The 23,086-nt window shown below is 35.8% G+C and overlaps 1 long non-coding RNA gene across 1 annotated transcript in view; it reads right to left on the bottom strand.

Moving 5' to 3' along the window:
- LOC117801555 overlaps positions 1 to 23,086 on the bottom strand; it is a 472,624-nt gene that overhangs the window by 105,609 nt on the left and 343,929 nt on the right. The window contains exon 6 of the long non-coding RNA XR_004624197.1: positions 19,684 to 19,791. This is a non-coding gene — a long non-coding RNA (uncharacterized LOC117801555). The remainder of the gene's footprint in view (positions 1 to 19,683; positions 19,792 to 23,086) is intronic.

A 23,086-nucleotide genomic window follows, 5' to 3' on the forward strand; every position in this document is an offset into this window, starting at 1 on the left:
GATAGCATAGTTCTCAGAGTCTAAGTAAGATATTCTTGAACATTTTTATGATAGAATGTGGGTCTAATTTTAGTGATGTATTATTGAATAACTGGAGTATTTTATACATGATATCATAGCTTTGAATTAAAAGCACCCACACAAATGGAAAACTAACTCTAATTTATTTACCCCCAACAAATATATAGTGGAAAGATATATCCTTTTCCTATCTGGCAAGGGAAATTAGATTAGAGTTCTGTATAATGAGATAACTATAAATTAAAAGTCCTTTATTTTCCAGTTTTTTTTTTAAATAAGAGGAATTAAAAAGGCAACTGGAAAGGTGGCTATTTAAAAATCCGTACATTTCTGAAAGCCCATAAACAATCACATACTTTTATTTCCATTCCTAAGAATACACATACACTTTTGTTTTTAAAAGACAGTTGAGGGGCGCCTGGGTGGCTCAGTCGGTTAAGGGTCTGCCTTCAGTTCAGGTCGTGATCCCAGGGTCTTGGGATTGAGCCCCGCATTGGGCTTCCCTGCTTGTGAGAAGTCTCCTTCTCTCTCTCCCTCTGCCCCTCCCCCCACTAGTGCACACTCTCTCTCTCTCTCTCTCTCAAATAAGTAAAATCTTCATAAAAAAATAAAACACAGCTGAGATTTCATATCACATCTTCATATTTTTATCTCGACTTGGCATTCTAGCACAGTGCAAGGATGTACCATCTACTTGGAGTAGGCCGAAATAGTTCACATGCTCCACCAGAAGATAATTCTGATGCATTGAGCTGCCCCTGAAATCTAGTCCATATTACTCTTCTCTAAAGTTCTTATAAAGCTAAGAGTCACCACCAGTCTGGTTCTAATACAATATTCCTCATTCTTTTCTGAGAATACTGAGTATTATTTTAGATTAGAGAAGTTCTATATATATGCCTTGTAGTTGTTTAAGGACACTTTCCCTAGAATTTCTCCGTAATTTAGTCCAATTTCAGATATATAAGTGAAATAATCCATAGTTTGATATTCACTAGGGTAATAGTGCTCAAACTTGCTCGGTTGGTGGAATCACTGATTAAACTGCTCTTTTTGAAATACCATAGTGTATTAGGGCACCTGGGTGGTTCAGTTCGTTAAGTGTCTGCCTTTGGCTCAGGTCATGATCCGAGAGTCCTGGGATCGAGTCCCGCATCAGGATCCCTGCTCAGTGTGGAGTCTGCATCTCCCTCTCCCTCTGCCCCTCCCCCGCATGTGCCCGCACGCGTGCTCTCTCTCTCTAAAAGAAATAAATTAAATCTTAAGAAAAAAAAAAAAAGAATTATGTCAACCAAATGCCATGTGTGGCCCATGTTTGAATTCTCATTCAAACAAATTAACAGTAAAAAAAAAAAAAAAAGACAATCAGGAAAATGTATATACTTATGGAATGTTTGATGATATTAGGAAACTACTGTAAATGTTTGTGGGTGAAATAATGCTATTATAGTTTAAAAAATACTGCTCTACTTTTAGGGATATATACTGAACTATTTATCAATGCATGCATATTATATGATGCATGGACTTGTTTCAAAGCAATCCGGGAAGTTAGGAATGAGTGAATGGTGGGTATAGAAGAAACCAGTTTGGCCATAAATTAAATAAAATTTGAACAGTTGGAAATATATCTGAAGGAAATGAAATCACTATCTCAAAGCTATATCTACACCAGTATGCTCATTACAGCATTATTCACAATAGCCAAGATATGGACATAACCTAAATACCTGTTAACTGATGAAAATGTTACATACATATATATTATTCAGCCATAAAAAAGAAGGAAATCCTGTCATTTGGAACATCATGGATGAACCTTGAGGTCATTATGCCAAGTGAAATTAGTCAAACAGAGAAAGACAAATACTGTATGATCTTACACGTGGAGTCTAAAGCAACCAAACTCACGAAAACAGATTGTAGGTTACTGGCTGTTAGGGGTTGAGTAGTGGGGGTAAATGAATGATGGTGGTCGAAGAGTACAACATACCAGTTATAAAATGAATAAGTCTCGGGGATTTAACATACAGCATGGAGATGGTAGTTAACAATAATGTATCATATACTGAACAATTGCTAAGAGAGTAGATCTTAACTCTTCTGGTCACAAAAAAAAAAAAAAAGAAAAAAGTAACTATGTAACTACACAAGATGATGGATGAGTTGACTAACCTTATTGTGGTAATCATTTCACAATATATTACATAATGCTATATGTCAAATATATGTCAATATAGTTGGAGGGAAAAGATGTCAATTCTCCCCCTCCCCCTCCAAATAAAGTTGAATAGTTAAACCTCTATATGTGTGATGGGCATGTAGAAGTTCATTATGCTATCCTAATTTGTATCTATTTGGAATTTTCCATAATGGAAGTTTTTTTTTAAAAAAAACTGATTATCTAAAATATATTTCCATTAATATTAGTATAAATGGAAAACCAAAAGAAAATACAGCAGAAAAATACATATGGAAGCACTCATTAGAACAGAAAATTCAGCTCATTTAGAAATATTCGGGGGTTGGGGGGAATTCTGACCAGGGTTTGTGCTGAGGTATTTGTCAAAATGAGTCTTCTAGAACAGAGGGCACTGAAGAACCAGAGCAGGAAAACCGCCAAAAAACCAATATATCTGAATTATGTGCTAATAGAAGCAAAGAGAAAAAGATTTAGATTAACTAGAAGGCTGAAAGGAATACTCTCCTTCTTACCTTATTTCACAGACCAAATGCTAAGTCGTACCTTTCACGGAAGTACAGAAAACTTTATAGATTGAAGAGAATGAGTAGAGGAAACCAGAGGGTAAATAATTCAAAAAACACTAATATTGTATTCACTTTTATTGTATTGTCTTTTCTCTGAAATACTGAATGTTTAGACCTCAGCTGCATGTTAATCACTTTAAGGGTCCATATATATTTTTTCACCAATCCTTTCAGATTAATATCTATTTTGGTGCCTGGTTACCCAAACCATTGTCAATATTTTGCCTGCTGTTTCACTTGTTTTCTCCAACTGGGACTGAACTCTATGGTTCATGGTCAAATAATATAAGACATTCATGTTACTAATTCAGTCTGAGGGTTTGCATCAAAACTTGAGTGAAACCTTTACCCTTTTGTTGCCCCATTCCTGGTCTTGAATTAATTGGAGTGTGTTTGTTTGGATTATAGTCAAATTGAACCCGCTATTCAATCGATAATTGAACTATGCTCCTGAGATGAGTTCTGTTTAAAACTGAAGGAAAATAACACAGCTTGACCCTTGTGAAGTGTTATGAAGAGCTGGAGTCAAGTGGAGACCTCTTTCATTCTGGTTGGAGGATGTTGTTGCTATCTTAACCTTATGCTGGGCAGAGTCATGAATAGCTACATAAAAATTCCTTTATCTTTGTTGTTTCAATGTCAAGAGGCCTTATTAACACAAAGACATTAAAACTGGGTTAAGTCTGTAGCTAAACATTTAATTGTAATGCTTATAATAACCTAAACTAAGAAGACAAGAGCTGTCATTACTGAGCATGTATTTTAACCAAACATCAGGCTAAGGGCTTTATATACAGCATTAAATTTATAGACTTTTTCATTATTTATCGATTAGCATTCCAAGAGATCATCCAGCCAGTTGCTCCCATCAAACTCACCACTTTTTGCTCCAGACATTGTAATGGCAGTGAGCAAAATTATTGCAGCTTTTAAATATGTATCCTGCTGTGGGCTGGAGCCAGCTCATACTGATTCAGGAGACTATTCTGTGCATCTTTCCCCAACTCCAAATTAAGTGACATCATATTTATAGTTTAAATGGCCATGATGGGAGAATTTACACTACAGATATTAGTAAATGTCATTATTTTCCCCCAGAGAGCCAGTTGTTAGACATTTACTAAAACACCACTCTATGTATCCTTCTTGCATTTTCCCATAAATGGAAATGTCATTTGGAGGGTCTAACAGAGCCCAGTTAGCGCTACTGCAGTAACAGTTCAAGTCAGGACTGACTTTGAACAAGTAAGGGGAGAAGGGAAAGAAACTAGTTATCAAGAGAGTTTCACCACCAGCCATTCCCCAATTTGTTTGATTTCTTGAAAGGACCAGGTAAGATAGTCATGATCCTTTGTGCATTCTTTCAGTACCTTGGTGGGAGAAGGCGCTGGGGGAAGACTCTCCACATTGGGGTTAGCAAACTACAGCCTGTGTGCTAAATGTAGCAGGCTTCCCGTTTTTGTAACATTTTATTGGCGCACAGACACACCCACTTGTTTACGTGTTGTTTATGGCTGCCTTCACACCTTAACAGAGGTGATGAGCAGTTGTCACGCAGACTGTATGGCCTGCAAAGCCAAAAAATATTTACTCTCTGGCCCTTATAGAAGATGTCTTCCAAAATGACTGGGGTTGTGATATATTTGAGAAATGATGTCTTAGTTGGAATTTAATTCTTGCAAGGAGGAGGTAGAAATAAGCTCAGTTTCCTGGCTTTTCTTGCTTTACCTTCATCTAATGAAGGTAGTCCCAGGAACATAAGCTATGTCCCTAAATTTTATTGTATCTACTCATTCAATTTCATCATGTGGTGGAAGAGTTCATTCATTATGTCAAGAACACTCATTATTGTTCTCACATAGACTGGGATACCCAGACCCTCTACCTGGATCTCTTCATTCAATTATTCATTCAACAACTATTTATTAAAGGCTACTAGGATCCAGCCTACTAGGTCCTAGGCCCTGGAGGTATACTCATCAATAATCAAAGCTCCTGTCCATATGGGGCTTATACTTTAGTAGGAAAGGCATATAATGGTTTGCATGTTGTCTAATATTATACCAAGCCATGATAAGCATTATGCAGAAAATTTAAATCAGGAAAGGTGCTGGAGAATGAATGAGGTGCTTTTCAAGATGTTTATGAAAAGAAAGCATTTCTAAGGAGGTGACATTTGAGCAGAGAGACCAGAATAAAGTAAAGGAGTGAGCCATACATTTCTGGCAGAAGGAACAGCAGAGGCTAAGGCTCTTAGTGGGTGTGTGCTCTAGTGGGTGTGAGAAAAAGCAAGGTGGAGAATGAAAAGGGAATGATGATGTCAGCAAGGTAGGCAGGGGCAAGATCATATAGGACCTTGTAAGCACAGTGAAAATTTTGTATTATATTCTAATTATGTGGAAAACCGTTGGTACGTTGTGACGAGGGTGCTGACTTCAAGTGATTTGCCTTGTAGATTAACATCCTATCTCCTGTGCACAGTAGAGACCACAGTGGGCAGCATGGGAAGAAGAGCAGTTACAGGGCTATTCCAGAAATGCAGGCAAGGGATGACCTGCGTGTATAGGGTCTAGGGGTTACTGGGAACCATGAGAAGATAGTTAAAATGATTTGGATTGAAAATGCTTGTAGACTTCTTAAGTCTTCTTTATAACTGAGTGCTAATTTAGTTCTTACTACACAGTATAGAGAGTAGGGAAGAATTCATGCATTTATTCAACAAACACATTGATGATTAATAAGAGAATAATAGGTTCTATGTACTTGAGATCAGAGGTCGAGAGAAGTTCAGTTGAGTGGATGGTAATTGGCAACAACTGCATTCCTCATCTGTCAACTATATCTTAGTTCATACAACCCCCCCCCAGACTCTGACCCCAATGCCCCCCACACTGCATTCACGGGATACTCCAGGCCCATGGCTGCTCGTACTCAGGATATCTGAGGCTGCTGCAATCCAAGATTCTCTTTTCATCTAGAGTTTGAGAATGGAAGAAATGGATTAAAACAGAACATAGTTCTGTGTGCACACGCACGTGCACACACACATACACACACGTATGCTAGTTCCAATGTACGACTGTTGAAACTTGTAAAGTCGTGCCTTTTATAAATTTTACCTATCTCTTCTGACACAGTTATGTTATTCTTCAGCCAACTAAGCTATGGAATTTCTTTAATTAATGTTTTAATTATGGTGGCCTCACCTGTCCCTTGTTCCTTTCTTATCCTTTCATTGTGAGATTTTAGGTGAAATGTACCAAAATTTTTGAACAGATTTTCTTGATGGTCTTTCTTATTGTTTGACATAGAGAGACGTATGTTCTCATATTAACCCTACAGCTCTCCATGTTGCAATGGGTACTATGAATTCAGTATCTGTTCCAAAAGTTATGCTTCTTTCTTTGTCCTAAACAAAGGGCAGATCTTTGGTTTCCTAAAGCAGCAAGATTCAAGCCCTGAGTGAATATTTGGGGACTTTAGTAGAGTGGTGGCATTTTTCCCTGTAACATAGACCTGCCTGTGACTCCAAAGGAACCTTTCAAAGTCAGCTAAAATCTAGGGTTTACAAAAAGGAGAAGGAGGGCATGAATCAACTGACAGACAGTTCTCGAAGCCAAGAATAAGTGTACCAAGCTAATATTCTTGAGAATATGGTGAGAATATGGTTTTTGAAATCTAAAAACTGTGGAATCCAAATTGCAACACAAGGCACATTGATGTGACTGAGAAATTACTTAAAAAACAAGGAGATGGTAATGGCTATGGGAAGTTTTATATGGTAGATGTTATATATAAATATGTTAAGTATACATGCCATACTGTTGATGTATTTTTAATTCTGAAAATGCCCTAAGTGTACAACCTTGACCATATTTTCCTTGGTGTTATCATGAAGACAAAAAATAAAATGGAGACACGGTAATCCTCTCCAAGGTGTCAGTGAGCGGCCCTGGACTTCCTCCGCCTCACAAGCGAGGCTTCGGGGGGTGCCTCGGGAGCTCGGGAAGGGTTAAAGTTTTGTCTGTGACACTGAAATTGAGGCCAGCTGTAGGTCATATTCACGTCCCAGTCACAGGAAAATGAACCTGTGAGACAGAACCTAATTATCTGCTAAACCAAAAGCCAGTCTCAGTTCAATAACTTACGACAGAGCTAGCAGCCAGATATAGTGTTACCATGGCAACGCTGGAAAAAGCTCCACTGCGGTTGAGAATAAGGAGGAAAAGAAGGAGACTGTAACCCTAAATGTGCTGTAGCCGTTTGATCTCAGACAAGTGGTCTGTCTGGAAAACCAGGTTATTCTATACATGTCTACCATTGTCTATTTGCTTTAATATCTGCTACAATTACTGAAAAGGAAAACGCAATCACAATGTCCTCTGGGCTTAAAAATAACCCACCAGCAAATGGCTAACTGGGAATTAATTTTAAAGAAAAACACATAAGCTTCCTCTTTCTCCTCCTCCATGCCATCCCCAAGTACAGATAAAGCAGGACACAAAGGGTGGGGATTCTTGAAAACCTCATCATTGTAATGAATGAGTTCTGTGTCCATAAAATGCACTGTCATCCTAGTTGCTTCTTATTCCCGAATGCTGAGATATTTTTGAGAGAAAACTTTGGGGGAATTAAGCAATAATATTTGCTTTTTGAAGGGGTGGGAGTAGAACTGGAGAGTAAAGAAGAACTAATTTTTCCTTGTGAACTCCACCTAAACTTTCAAGTGAAATAATTTCCTGGAATATCGAGTTAGGAAGAATCCAACATTAGAGGGAGATAAAAGCCCTGACAGGTTGGTCATTTTTCTTCTTGCCAGTTCATCTTTGCAGTTTTTTCTGGAACAGCACTGGATTTCTGAATTTAAGAGATGATATAACTTATGCACATAAAAACTTCAGAAGCCCAGTTATCATGGATACTGTGCAAACGGCATCTCACTGAAAATATTTGCAGAAGCAGCAAGAGCTTACCGTAGAGTCCTACTTGGAGGAGAAATTCAGAAGTGCCTTCCTTTCCCTCTCTCCTTTCAATCTTTCCCAACGGAGACAAATCATGCTAAAGCTTGTCAGTTACAATTATTGGATTTCACCATATTTGACAATTTTGATATGCCATTAATGATGTAATAAGACACATCTAGCACATTATCACTTGGGCTTGCTATCCAGTTGCAATGCCAAATTTGAATCACATAGATATGTATGTATAAATATATAGATACAGCAGTGTTTCTTCATGTATAACTCATAAACATATTGGGTTTGGAATATGGACAGGAAGGAATATGGAGATGAATAATATCCTCTTCATATGCATGAATAACTTCGCAGTAATGCAAATGAGAAAACACAAAATGGAAAGTAGGTTTCTTCTAGCAGAAATATGACTAAGAACGTAGCCTGAAATTTGCCAATATATTAGAGTCACTTATAATGTCAGTGAATTTTCTTTGAGATGGCACTTCTTTTAAAAACATTTTACCCTACTCTATTATATTTTCACTGTATAATTACATAAGTCCACAATTTCAAATTTCCTTAAACTATCATGATGCATGAAAAGGAACTTTAGGATTTTAAGAAGATAAAAAGTGGTAGTAGTGGAGCGGTGGGGGGAGGGGAGGCAAGACAGAAAAGCAACATCAGAAGGCAAAATGAATTTTCTGATTAATTTCCAGGTAGAAGTAACCTAACCTCTGCTCCTGACCCTAACTTAATTCCTTTTCAAGTAAATGGAAGCCAGAAAGTATACCCTTTCCTAAGACAGATGTTTCTGACATCTGATTATTAAAAGGGTCTTATTAGTTGCAAAGATGCCAAAAATACAGTCCAATACACTGTTTGGATCCTATTACTCCTAATATAAATAAGTTTTTCTTTTAATCTTTCCACTTAGATGAATTAATTACTTAGAAAAGAAAATGAAGCAATTTTATCAGAAAAGCATCTGAAAAAGTTATTGATTTAAGTGCTTTTACATTTTAGCCTTATCACACATGATTAGCTTGCAGATATGAGCTTAATAATGATGCAAACCACCAGATTTCACTGGATTCTCTGTTGCACTTGAATTCCCAGAAAAGATATTGGAAGCACTGACAAAGAAATAATACTGTTTTTCTCACGATGTTCCTTTGGACAATCTTTCTAAACTATTGCATTGCACATTTTCTTTAAAAGCATCAATCTTTCCAGTATTTTTGCGAATAGGTATGCTTGCATTTTTGTTTGTTTCTAATTATGATCCTAAGATCCATCCATAGATAAGAATTGTGTGAAACATATGCCCCATCCAGTACTAAGGCATTGATATGTTCAATTAACATTAACCAAACACAATAAAATAAATTGTAGCTGCAAGTAAGTTTACAAATTAAAACTAAGCTTATAGATTAAAATAATCTGCTTTCCATATGGAAAGTACTCAATGCGTTTGTTGATTGAATGAATAAAATAAATAAATGAGACTATCTGCTAAGGACTAAAATAGACTAAAAGACTAAAAAGTCTTTAAAAAAACTTAAAAAAAAAAGGCAGACTAAATCATATGCTACCCTTGGATAAACGACTGTGAATGAAAAAGGGTCCAATTCTCAGAAGTTCTAAATTCATTCGCTAGGAAGGAAAAAGAAAAGAAAGCCTAGAAATACGGTTATCGCTATTGGCTCTACCATTTTTAAATGGACTAGAACATTCTGGAATAGATAAAAATTAAGTATATAATAAAGGTGGCACTTCACATCTTTGATTAGAATCCTACTTTCTCCCCATTAAGGCTACTCACTATTTTCTGGTCTTCACTAACCTCTGCTAATGTGTCTCTTTGGGTGCTGGTCTTTCACCTTTGAAAAATTCAAGAAATTCTTCCCTCAGCAGTAAAACTATATAATTCTGCTCTCAAAAAATCCAGCCTGCTGGACTCTACACATTGGTCTAGCTGGTGTTTTGGGTGCTCTGAAATTCCACAACATCCTCCTTCTGTTGTCAACTATCTCCTTGATGCCCCTTGTGGAAAAGGAAGCTTCTCCAGATTCCTTCCATGCCCTGCTGAAGGACTTTCTTAGAAGATGGTGCTGGGGGGCGCCTGGGTGGCACAGTGGTTAAGCGTCTGCTTTCGGCTCAGGGCGTGATCCCGGCGTTATGGGATCGAGCCCCACATCAGACTCCTCTGCTATGAGCCCTTCTTCCTCTCCCACTCCCCCTGCTTGTGTTCCCTCTCTCACTGGCTGTCTCTATCTCTGTCGAATAAATAAAAATTAAAAAAAAAAAAAGAAGATGGTTCTGGGCAGAGGTTTAGAGGGGAAGGGTGCAGGTTCAGACTCCCTCTAGTTCTTCCCTGATGTCATTCCTAAAAAGCATTTACAAAGCTGCCTCCCCAGGATTCCAAGTGGGTAGTGACCATAACCCCTCTGGACTTTATGTCTTCTTTATACTTATCTAACGGGAATCTGTTACCCACTTCCCTCTCATAGAAGCTCCAACACCAGGAGCCGAATATGTGCCGCTCTTCATCTACACTCATTTCTCCCCCTTTCTCTTGTACTCTAGGCTGGCTCCTCACTGCCCACAGCCTAGAAAGTTTCATGTTGTCCTTGGTGATGGGAAGCTACCTCTAGCTCATATCCTGAATGCTCTTCTCCTTTATAGTTAGCTTTTAAAAATTCTATGATCCAGGTCTCCAGCATCAGTTTAATATTTCTGGCCATGTCCTTTAGGGATTAAAAATAAAGCCATTTTCCTCTCAAGACCTTAGCTCTTCCAAAGCAGAACAATTTGTTTTGAGCTAATTGTATTTGGTGAAAGTTTTTGAAAACGTAATCTACTAGACACTTTAAATCTTCTGTTGACTGTGTTTCTTGATTGTGTCTGCCCTCCCTATAAAGTAATAAACGTCATTGATTAAATGAACAGAGAAAAATAAAGCAACAAGCATGATTTGGGGAAGGAATCTCCCTGGTTGAAATTTTCTAGCTATCATTCCCCCATACAATTAATCATGGCCCCATTAATTCTATCTTCTTAAGTATTCCTCTGATCCCTCCTTGTCTGTCCATTTCCACTGCCACCCTTTTCTTTCAGGACATCATTCTGTGTCCCAATTAATGTCCCAAGGGAATCGTTATATATAATTATATAAATAGTATCATCAGAATACTATTTATATTAGGGAAAAAAGGATGGAAGAAAACTCATTTTATACTTTCAAATGGACTAGTTAAATAAATAAATTATACTGAAGTAATAACATAATTATCATATGCGAAAATTACAATATGTGGGAAAGTATTCATTTGGTATTTAACAATTAAAAAGCAAGTTATGGGGCGCCTGGGTGGCACAGCGGTTAAGCGTCTGCCTTCGGCTCAGGGCGTGATCCCGGCATTAAGGGATCGAGCCCCACGTCAGGCTCTTCCTCTATGAGCCTGCTTCTTCCTCTCCCACTCCCCCTGCTTGTGTTCCCTCACTCGCTGGCTGTCTCTATCTCTGTCGAATAAATAAAATCTTAAAAAAATAAAAATAAAAATAAAAAGCAAGTTAGACATGATTATGAAAATATTGAGTGTATGTGTGTGTAAGAGGGAGAGAGAGACAAAGAGAGGGAAAGTATGAGTATATACTATATGATAATACGAGTTACCTTCTGAGTGATGAGATTAATATGCTTTTTTGCTTTTTTATTTGTCTAGCATTTCAAATTTTATAAAATAAGCTCTTGTTATCATTGTGCAGGTGGAGTTTAATTTATTTTGTAAATAAAGTAGATGTCTTTACAATAATGTGAAAATATTTTTATTGACTTAAGATGGTTTGAGACTACTAGGTTTAATAAAACTGGACTAGCAGGTTTAACTCCTTTCACAGCCAGTAATATTATTTTTCTAGTTGCACATAGAAAAAAATCATTATTTTCAGCAAATGAATCACTTGAGGAGGACAGGAATTTGAAATGAGATCTGTTTTCATAAAATAATGTTATAAAGCAATTTCTACCTCTTTCCAATCAAAATATATTATTTAGGCTGAATGCTGAGATATTATGATTTTATTTCATTAATTATTGAAAGCTGCAAGATTGTTTATGATCACTATGACAGAGATTGCTAGTTTTCCTGAAATATCTGTTCTCCTCATTTTCCTCTAATTTTTAGCTGAGTGAATGACTACCCAGAATAAAGTCTACATTTCTATGTGCCCATTCCCCCAAAGCTTCGGGGAACTGATGCCTAAATTCTAAGGGTATAGTGGAAGATGTATATAAAAGTTCCAGAAATTATCTTTAAAAGGAAGAGCAGTGTCCTTTTTTTTTTCTCTTCTTTTTCCTATTGACTGGAAGTAAACAACTTGGTGGAGCTCCAATGGTCATCCTGAGATTACCCGGGAAATGCAAGTAATTTAAAAAGAGCATCAAAATAGAAGCAGCATAGGTTCCTGACTTCAAAGTACTCGACAAGGCTTCCAGGAGAATGATTTTTGAAGATATGTAACCAACTCCAAATTTTCCATGATTTGTTTTACATCTACCTTTGGATGTCACAATCACACCATAAATCCAACATGTCTGATATCAAAGCTCTATTAACTGAAATGAGAACTAAGGGGAATCTGACGCTGGTTCACAAAGGGATTACCATGATTCTCATTCTTCTAGTGTCAAAAGGTGGAGAAATTTAGTGTCATCTTCTTCTCCTTTCTTCCTTGCCACAATTTGTATCCCCATGCAATCTACTCAATCATTAAGGCCTTGTATAGTCAAAAGATTTCTCACATTTTCCTCCTCCTTTTCACACTATGGGTAGTGGTCCTTAATTTTGGGATGGTTTAGTCTCTGTAGAGAATCTTATAAACACTATTCAATCATTTCTTCCAGAAAAATGTATATCCACTCAAAATATCTCATGTAATCTCATGGAAACATAAAACCTCAAAAGGCCAGGGACATGTGGACCCCAGGTTAGGAACCTCTGGTTTAGAGGATTTTTTTGTTTCTTCTTGTGTCTAATTATCCCCAATATCTTCTTTTTTTTTTTTTTTTTTTAAAATTTTTTTATTTTTTNTTCGACAGAGATAGAGACAGCCAGCGAGAGAGGGAACACAAGCAGGGGGAGTGGGAGAGGAAGAAGCAGGCTCATAGTCCAAGAGCCTGATGTGGGGCTCGATCTCATAATGCCGAGATCACGCCCTGAGCCGAAGGCAGACGCTTAACCGCTGTGCCACCCAGGCGCCCCCCCAATATCTTCTCATTTCAACATTGTCTATCCAACTATTTCTCAATTGGAGTGTTAGTCAATCATCTAGAACATTTTATAGAACCCATCTGCATAGGCTCTATTCCAAACCTAATGAGTTGGAATTTATAGGATAGCAAGAGTGGTGTATCTTCATACGTAGTTTTGATATGTCCTCTGGGCTAAAGTCTTAAGTTACACTGACCTCACACTAATCTTGCATCTTTCATCCTTGCATCTCTCCCAAAACTCTTTAAAGGGTTCCCAGTGTCTACCACACTGTGGAAGGGCACAATTACCAGAACAGCCCCTGTGAGCACTGTAGGGCTTCCTTCAGCTGATCTTAGCTAACCCTTTAATAGTCATTTTATAAAAATATACCCAATCTTCCAACAAAACTGAAAGCCAAAGATAGCCCATTGTTTCTGTTCCTGCGCATTTGTACATAGTTCATATTCCTCCTGAAATTCAGTCCTCCCATCCCTTCTTCTAGAAACCCTTTCTGTCACAGAGCAGCTAAATACGGCCTCTTCTAGGGATTTTTTTCTTGATTCTCAATAACTAAGCAAATATTTCCCACAAACATTTCAAATCCCAAAGCATTGTGTTTTTGTATTCTTTCTGGATCTATCACATTATGAATTGATGACTTTTTTTTCTTAGTTTTTCTTATTTTCTCATGAGAACATAATATCCTATGAAGAAAGACTTAAAGCTTCATTTTGTGTTTCCCACATACCTAGATCAGATTCTTATTTTGTATAGATAATGAAAGAAAGGATGGATGAGTAGAAAGATGGATAAAAAGATTTAAGTTTTAGAAGTCTCCTGTTTATAATAATCTGTAACTCTACTTGTCCGTGGGGCATTGCCAAATAATGAGTTTAGCAATCAAAGTATTCCTGCTTAGAAGTAAGATTTGGGACAAAATCAAAGGTTAATAATGAAGATGATAAAGAGAAGTCATTACCAGGCATTGTGGTAATCTCTCCGCACTGGAGAAGACACAGAGAAGTGATGCCCAAATTTTACATTAATAATTGTGTTTAGAAGATCTAAGGTTCCATTGAGTTTGGATCACTCTTGTGGAGGAAGCAAGCAAAAGTATAAGGAAGCAGAAATTTCTTTCCCTATATGGTTTTAAAGACACTATAGTGTTCGTCCAAAGGTGGAAGACATCGCACAGTAGGTTAATTTTTTAAAACATTCAATGCCAAGCTCCTAAAATATCTAAAAATAACTTTTTTTCATACCAGTCAAGTGTGGCGTTATTTCTGTGCTGCCTGGGTTGAATGTTCAAAATCATTGAGGCAGAGTTTAATGCTTCATGTACCTATTACAGTTAAATGCATGCTATTCCTTATTGACTCTAGCATATCTAAACCTGGTGTTTATGTGCAAGAATATAAAAGTACAAATACTAGGCTTTGAGACCTGCTTGATTGAAGTTCAAAATCACTCCATAAAAGACATTATATATTATTAAATAATCAAAGGTTAATCTATGTGTGTACACAGCTTTTTCTTTAAATCACAGAACATTCTATAATATTTTTACACAATCAAATAGCTCTTGCTATTACTGCTGTTACTGCCATTTTTTAAACTATCAGTATATCATGGTTAAAATAAACTCTGGCTTATTGGTGATTGTTTTTTCTTATATAAAATTTTAAAATCAATTTTTCCATTTTGAGATTGAAGAAGGAAATAAGAATGTGGTTCTATAGCTAAAAGGAGCAACAGTATGACTAAAATAATCCTCTGATGATCATGAGACTCCCAAATAGGTCTCAAGAAGACATAAGAAAAGGCTTGGAGTAGTAACCCAAGATTTGTGAAATGAAATTGATTTCCATTCAAATCAGGTCTTTTACTCTTCTTGAAAATGTCAAGGTGTCAGCCTTGGCCATTACAAGGCTGTGATTTATAGTTGAGACAAAGCGATAGTACCAGCTGACTGTCTGGAAAGGCTGGCGATGACAGCCATTGCTTTTCTTAACCAATCAGCAAGCCTTAACTAAAACCCTGGTCTTTCCCCCTCCATCTTGATAAGAAAATGCTAAAATACAATCTGGAAAATTTACTTGGTGGGAAATAAACAAGCGTTGTGGGAGGAAGTAGGTATCGTACTTCCACAGAATAAATAACAAACATTATTTATGGTAATCTATATTTCAGACGTTTAGAAATATATTCATAATAGGAGCATAAACGGATGTTCCAAATATGACAACTTATTTTAATATACTGGAAACCACAGCATAATTTTGTAATTTGATTAATTAAGAAGAAGAATTGTGAGTGTTAAAATCAATTTTCAAACTCTCCAAATTATATTTATAGCATTGCTCATCTGCATCACAAAAAAAACCCAAAATGTTTTGCATTAGAATCATTATTCATAGTAAATTGATCTTTTTCTCATTGATAAAAATCCCTTAATAGTAGTTCTTGATAGTAAAATGTTTAAAACTGCCCAGGTCATACCATGATAAACAACCAGGCTGAGAAGAACAAGCATTTAACACCCTAATCGTATAAAACCATATAATGGCTACAATTGTATACCGATATAATTATATCTATATAATTATATATACATATATAATACATATATATAATCACATAGTAGACACAATTATATACAGATATAATTATATATCTCTATATAAATATAGCCAAATAAGTTGCCCTATCTGTACATAATTACAGCCATTATATAATTTTATATGATTAGGATGTCAGCAACATAAAACTCCCTAATATCAGAGGTGAAAGTGGAAGGGATATAAAATTTTCTGTAACAGAACAGCCTAAACATATGGTGGCCAAGGATAAATACTGGACTACAGAATATAATCACTGTGCCTTCTTTGCCAAACTCCCATTTCTAACGATCCTACATAATTTTTAAAATGTCAAATTCCCAAATGAATCCAAATGCTGACTTTCCTGATATATGCCATGTATTAAATGATCATGGAAAATGTTAATAAAGTGTAATTATCTCCAGGATACTCAAGGTTGCAATTTGCTGGTGCAGATGTTTTATAGTTATAGTGCTGTACAGAGCACATTTGGACTAAATAAGTTAATACTGCCTGTATGTTCATAGGCTCCACTAAGTTTAGCAAGACAAACATATTTGATAGAAGCCTATATCATATCACTATGCTAAGCAATTTAGAAATTTGTAGTGGTTGTTGGGAACCTTGTTATATTTTGCCTGTTGGAACTTCCTTCACCTTCTGCCATAGACATTAACCTTGCTATGTTAGTCTTGCTCTGCTTCCCTACACAGGCTGTCCAATCTGAGTAACTCTTATCTGGAGACCAAAGTAGCTCCAAAACAGAACCAATCAGAGCCTCTGTGAGAAATGAAATTGATGGAGGGGTAGAAAGAACATTTTCATTTTTTCCTTCTAGAACCACGGGCTCTAGGAATGATGTATGGTGCAGTGGCCATCTTTGTCATCACATAGAGAGAATGTGAGAGAGATTGAGAGGGAGAGGGAGTGGAGAAGAGGACCTGTATAGAAGAGGAGAAGGGGAGTAGCAAGAGGAGGTGGGGGGCGGGGGTCCTGAGGGCAGGGAGATGATGGTGATAGACATACAGCTTCCTAATTTGAGCTCAGTTTTGAGCTTTTGATACTGAAAGGGTCTGACTAACGCAGTGATTTAATCTAAGGCTATTCTTTCCTACCCCTTTGACTCAAAGAGTCCCCTGTGGAATGGAGAAGTACCCACCTGCCTAATCACATACTAATTTTTTTTTCTACCCAAAAGTCACTTTAAAAGCATTTTCCTCCAGATCTTTGTTTGATAAATCAGTTGTAAATGAGGAAAGTGAAAAGGAGAGAGGTTCAGTTCCATAAGATAACTAGTGGTAGGACTGGTGCTAGAATTTCTGGTCTTCTAGCTTCTACTTTACTATTCAAATTCAGTGGTTGCATTTATGATGGAGACGTCAAAAACTCCAGGTTTATGTTGCATATTTTGTTAACTCCCAGGGAACAGCCCAATTAGAGTGCTTTGGTCCTTTGACTAAGTAATGTAATTGCTACTTCATGAAACTGCATGATCGATATTATTATATTAACTTACTTCTTTTTTTAAAAAAGAAATTAAATGATGGCTTTTTTTAGAGGGATTGAAATCATATGTAAATACTGTATCTTAGTCTAATTATTCTGGAAATACCATTTTTATAAACCATAATTATTAACATTTTCATGGTCTACAGTTTTTGATCACTAGACCTTTGCATAGTATAGGGAATCATAAGACCAGAATCAAGACACTGCAAAATCCTAACAATAACCCATATCTTGCCCAAAGCAACTCAAAGTAGACAGGTAGGTTATTTTATCTGCAACTAGAAAATAGGACAAACCACATAGAAGACTCATCTATAAAATATAAAAAAAGAATAAACTGCCAAATTACAAGATTTATGAAATGCTAAGGCACACAAAAAGGACAAAAAGTGTTAGGTAAGTGAGAGATATCTTTTGTAGACCATAAGCTATTTGAGAACAGAATTTCTCTTTTTCTTTCCTGTAGTTGGCACTCAGGAAACACTTGATAAGGACATTTATGTACATAATTTTTGAGTCTTCCTAGATCTGAAATAATTTCACAATGGTGTCTGCCTCTCACCCTTGGGAACAGCATACACCCAATAAATTTTGGTGACAAGAACAGTAGTCTCTTTAGCAAAAGCAAATACTGAGACCCAAACAGAAAGAAATAAACTGATATTCACTGGTGATAGAGACTAGGCTAAGAAATTTACTTGAATTATTTCATTGATCAATCATTAAGTCTACTTAAGTCCTTGATATTAAAATGTTGTTAAAAATTAAATAAATGAAAGTCAGTTCAGCTGTTTGGTAAATTATGACTCAGGCTGTATCTAAATGCATTGAGGGCAACAACTACTTTTTATCATTAGTATCTAAAATCTATAACTAATATTCATACATCTGATTTTCATTTTAAGGCCAATCAAATTTATTAAATAATTAAGTCTTAATTGGCCATAGTGGTCCCATGTGGTGATGCAGCTTTAATTCACTTTTTTTTTTTAAAGCTAGATATACATTTACAAATAAATGGATACATTAATGAATCAACAGCTTATTTTGAGTTGACAAATTATATTTATGAACTGGCAAATTCCACATGGGTTTCATTCTCAAGCAGGATCTCTCCACAACAGCAACAAAGATGTGTTACTAGTGAGTCCAAGTTTCTATCCTCTTTACAACTTGTAATCCATGAGACAAGAAACGAAAATCTTTTTTCAGTATCTGTGTTAATTCTAAGGGAAGACATTAGGAAAGAGGCTGCTAGAAATTTCATCCCTGAGTAGGCCATATTGGCCTTTAAATGGATTTTATAAGCAGTTACTTAGTTCAACATTAGAACTAATAAAGTGTAGATTCTTACAGATGTGGGTACTCCTTATGGATGCACATGTCATATAGATAAATAAAGGGTAAAGAGCATTCTTTAGAGTCAATAAGAGATACGGTAGGGATCTTTTTTTTATCTTTCAAATTTAGCGTCATACAGTCCTATTACTTATCAGCAACTTGCTCTTTCCGAATTACTTTATTACATTTATTTACAATATTATAAATCATAGAAGTGGATGGGAGGAAATGAACTAGAAAGAACATACAAGTTGCGTTATCTTTCTCCCAGAGTAACCAGCGCACTTCCTGTTGTGATATGTCTAATCGTTGAAAAACATATTATCCTTTTGTTTCATGTACATACTTGAGTGATTTTAGTCAGTGCACTAGGTGGCCCTCAGTAGAGCACACCCTATGGAAAGAAAACACATTTTCCTTAAACATAAGATACAATTCCTTTGAGATCCTGTTAATCATTTTTCCTTTCTAATTGAAAAAGTCACCACAGAAATTAGAGTACGAATTTCATTATTCTAGAAAGAACCTTAAAAGTTGACATGTCTTTGAACAATTGTCTCAGAAATCCTTTTTTAAGTACATTTTCATTTTCTGGCATGGCTTGAATTGAATTCTAAACTTTCTGCTGCTTGTCCTCTAAGCCCCTCTGGTGAATTTAAATAGGCTTCCCTATATATTTAGTACATTCAAGAATTCTTTGTCACAGTGCCTACTCTGCTTTATTATTAGAAGGCTGTCTCGGAAGTCCAGCAGCCAGTTTGTTTTCTGCCATTAATAAAGAGTCTACTTTTTTCCCCTCACTTCTTTGAAGAAGTTGAAAAGACTCCATGTTGGGGGGGATGGGGGCAGGAAGAGAGACAGAAGTGAAGTGAACCGACTGTGGTGTAATCCCCCAACAAAAAATGTTGTCTAATGTAGAAACCTCCTCAAGGTTTACAAATGCACAGGCTAGGCTTCTCGTGTGATATATAACAGAGTGATAACTTAGCCACAGCCTGGTTCCCCTTTCCCCACTGAGAATACAAAGTCTACTATGAGAAAGACATTCCATTTTTAAATCCTACAGAGCCAAATACTTCCACTGGCTAGTGTTTCAACACCACCCAAATCTCTTACTGGGGATGTTTGGAAACTGGAAAGATAATCACAGTGTAAATCTATAATTTCTCATAATTCCCTTATATGTCTAGGAAAATAAATAGAATGGTTTCAACAAAGACCTACCAATTTGGATGTAAAATATTGAGGTTGACTCATGGCCTAGGGCAAGCTAATTCAAAGGGAAGATGATTCCACAGAATAGCCACTTGGTGCTCACAATTCATCAGACACCTACCAACAGAGAGGGAGACACTTCTTAGAAAAAAGGAATGGTTAAATCCACCTAAATAAAAGAAGCCGAAATACCTTACAAGGCTAAGATGAAACCTGAAAGTTATTACTCTTATTTGGTTGACCTAACAGAAAGTCCATGATTATTAATACACTTGTTTAGGAATTAACTATTAAGGTAACAAACTTAAAATCATATTACTTATATGAACACTGAAATATTTATTTCACCATATGTGAATTTTTCACTTTTAAATTCCCCATAAAACATGCATGAAATTAGCTGATTATATAAAATAAGATTGATTAATAAATTAATAAATAATAAATTAAATTCACTTAATATCATTACCTTTCAAGTTCCTCCTGCTTTTAAACCTTCACAAGTAAAGATTTCATACAAGTTAATATTATTGGCTAGTAATGCACTTCATCTGATGAAGTTACATTTAACATAGAGAGATTTAGGGGAAAAGAAAGGAATGAAGTTGAAGGCAGCTCATTGAAAAAAATGCTGTGGATGATTTTATGAAGATGTCTCAATTTTTATACTGATTTTACTGATGCTTTTTAAAAATGAAGATACATGTACCTGTATATGCATATAGAGTATATATGTATATATGCCTCAGAGTGTATTTGGTCACTAATCATCAGAAAACTAAGTATCTGCAGATCATACAGCACCTAAGTTTCTGCATACTGACCATGCATTTGCAGAGCTACACTAAGAAGTCTATTTTTCAAATGTTTACAAATGCCCAGGGTTTTTAGAAACTTCTGTATATGAGAAACTTCGTTTTCCTTTTCCAAATACAGTCACTAAGAGATCAGTGGAATTTGAGTACAGAGTTAAATGTCTAGTAAGAAATTAGACAAAAGAATCCAAGTAATCAAAATGATGCCTGCATTTGCTGCCTACCGAAATGTAGACTGCACTGCATGTGTAAATGGCAAGAAAATTTGGGCGTTAGCTAACCCTTTATGTACTGTTTTCTCAAAATTCATCCAAACAGATCAGCTTGTAAAGGCATTTACATATTTATCAGGTGAATTCAACCAAGCCTAGGCATGTCCATTTGAAGAGGAATGTAAGGTAGCATACACCTTTTCTAATTTGTTTAGTAATTAACTTGTACTATAATTCCCCTGTGATATTTATACCTCTTCTAGATATTACTAATGTAGGCTAATGCTTAAGAATATCTCTCTATCCCTCTTCTTTGGCTTCACTGGAACACTAAAGTGTTGCAGAGTTTTTTACTAAGAAAAATATTGATCCCGTGAACCCTGAAATGAAATATAATCATATTTAGATTTGGCAAAATTCCAGAAGAGGCTTCCTTGATGGGTCCTAAAAGATTTTTTAAAAATGCCATTTTGGAAAATTGATGTTTTCCTTACAGAGATTAGAAGTTAAATGCGTGAGTATCACAGTATTCACACAGCAATACAAAAGAGACAGAAAAAACTAATACTTCATTGGTCTTTGATAGATTTTAGCTGATAAGTTTAAAGTGAGCGCTGATTGTAAAAAAAAAGGGAACTTGAAGTTCATAGTAAATTAACAAGCAATGTGAAAAAGGAAAAAGAATCAAGCGGGGGTTAGTAAAACAGTGATTTGCTATTTCAAAATTAAAATGTGAAAATAAGCTGGTGTCAGAGAGGAGGTGATTCCTCATTTCCACCGCATTGAACAAGCTCACATCGGCAGCAGACAGCTCTTAATATATGCGTCTGGCTCAGGCTGGTCTCCCAACCAGGAAGCCATGGAATTGTTAATATCACTGCTTTTTTTGTATGCAACACACATCATTTTCTCGCTCTTTGTCGTAGACCTCTCCTTTTATTTTAAGCTTAGTATGATCTGATTTTCCAAATCATATTTTATAGCCCCAAACAATATTATTCTGTGACAGCTTAGATAGAAATGCAGAAAAAGTGGCATCCATCTGTCCATATACAGCATAAAGTAGTTTATATAAACAAAGTCATCCACTTAAATCTCTACTCACCTTTATGGAGTAAGAGAAAAGCTTTATCAATGATAGTCTCAGAATAGATAGTTTATATGCAGGAAGGTTACATAGAGAGGGTTCAAAGAATGCACGATGATAAGTAAAAAACAAACATCACTGCATTCTAAATTCAGCTTTGGAACCTTTCTTCTACGAAAAAAAAGTTAACATAAAGTGTAATTCACAGATATAATAACATAAAAAATATTGCATTTGAAATAGCTTATATCTGATACCACTATAGTCAATAAACAACCATTCCTTACATTATTTTAGAACTAAATTAATGAAACATCATTTACATATTATTTACGATTGTGTTGAATCAGGTGACTGTAGACATATACCTGTGTGTGATACTGTTTTACATACGAGGTAGTTTCTGATCTGTTGTATAAACATTGCTAGTAAATATAATCAAGTTTCTGTGCATTTGTAGATTAACACACATACAGAGTTCTTTGTATTGAGAAACTTGTGCTTTTCAGTGTTTAATTATAATGAAAATGTGGTTCAAAGAAGTAAAAGATAAACACTATCAAAAATCTTTACTGTTTATATTACCTCCCTTCTGTTGGAGTTTTAAGACCTATGTTTATGCACACACATACACACACATAAAATTTAAGAGATTCTAGATAAATAAAATAGGTGATATAAATAAAGAATCTGAATAGGTACAATGTGGATACATGCTTAAACATATTTTACGTGGCTTGTATAGAGGAAGAACATGTTTACGATATTGTAATATCAATTTTTTAGGAACTATAACTCATGGGTGATTTGTATCCTATGATGTTTCAAACATGAGTAATTGTAACAAATCCAGTGAAAAGGTGAACAAAGACTCCATACAGCATTCTAAAGTACATTCATAAATTTATTTTAACAATGCATAAGGTACATATAATTTATAGCACCATGTAAAGCATTAGAGCTAAAAGGATGAAATCATTTTGGTTTTTCTATTATGGAAAGTCTCTCGTGTCCATTGCGTATCTTAGTATCTGCAATATTATTTTAAAATTTGTAAATAGATTTAATATATTGATTCTACTTACAAGAAATAAATATTTGATGTGGCAATGTCTAAACAATGTTCAAATATGACACGTTATGTATTGTTGGAATAGTTTACAAAACTGAAATTCTTAGAAAACTAAAACTATGCAGCTCAGAGTCAGTTGACAGATGAACTGAAGCAGTCTGACTTCATAGGTGGTGTTTACTGGTTTATCTCACATAGGTCCATGATATAGATGAAGTAAAATGTA

This window comes from Ailuropoda melanoleuca, chromosome 1 (genome assembly GCF_002007445.2).
Source record: "Ailuropoda melanoleuca isolate Jingjing chromosome 1, ASM200744v2, whole genome shotgun sequence".
NCBI classification, from domain to species: domain Eukaryota; kingdom Metazoa; phylum Chordata; class Mammalia; order Carnivora; family Ursidae; genus Ailuropoda; species Ailuropoda melanoleuca.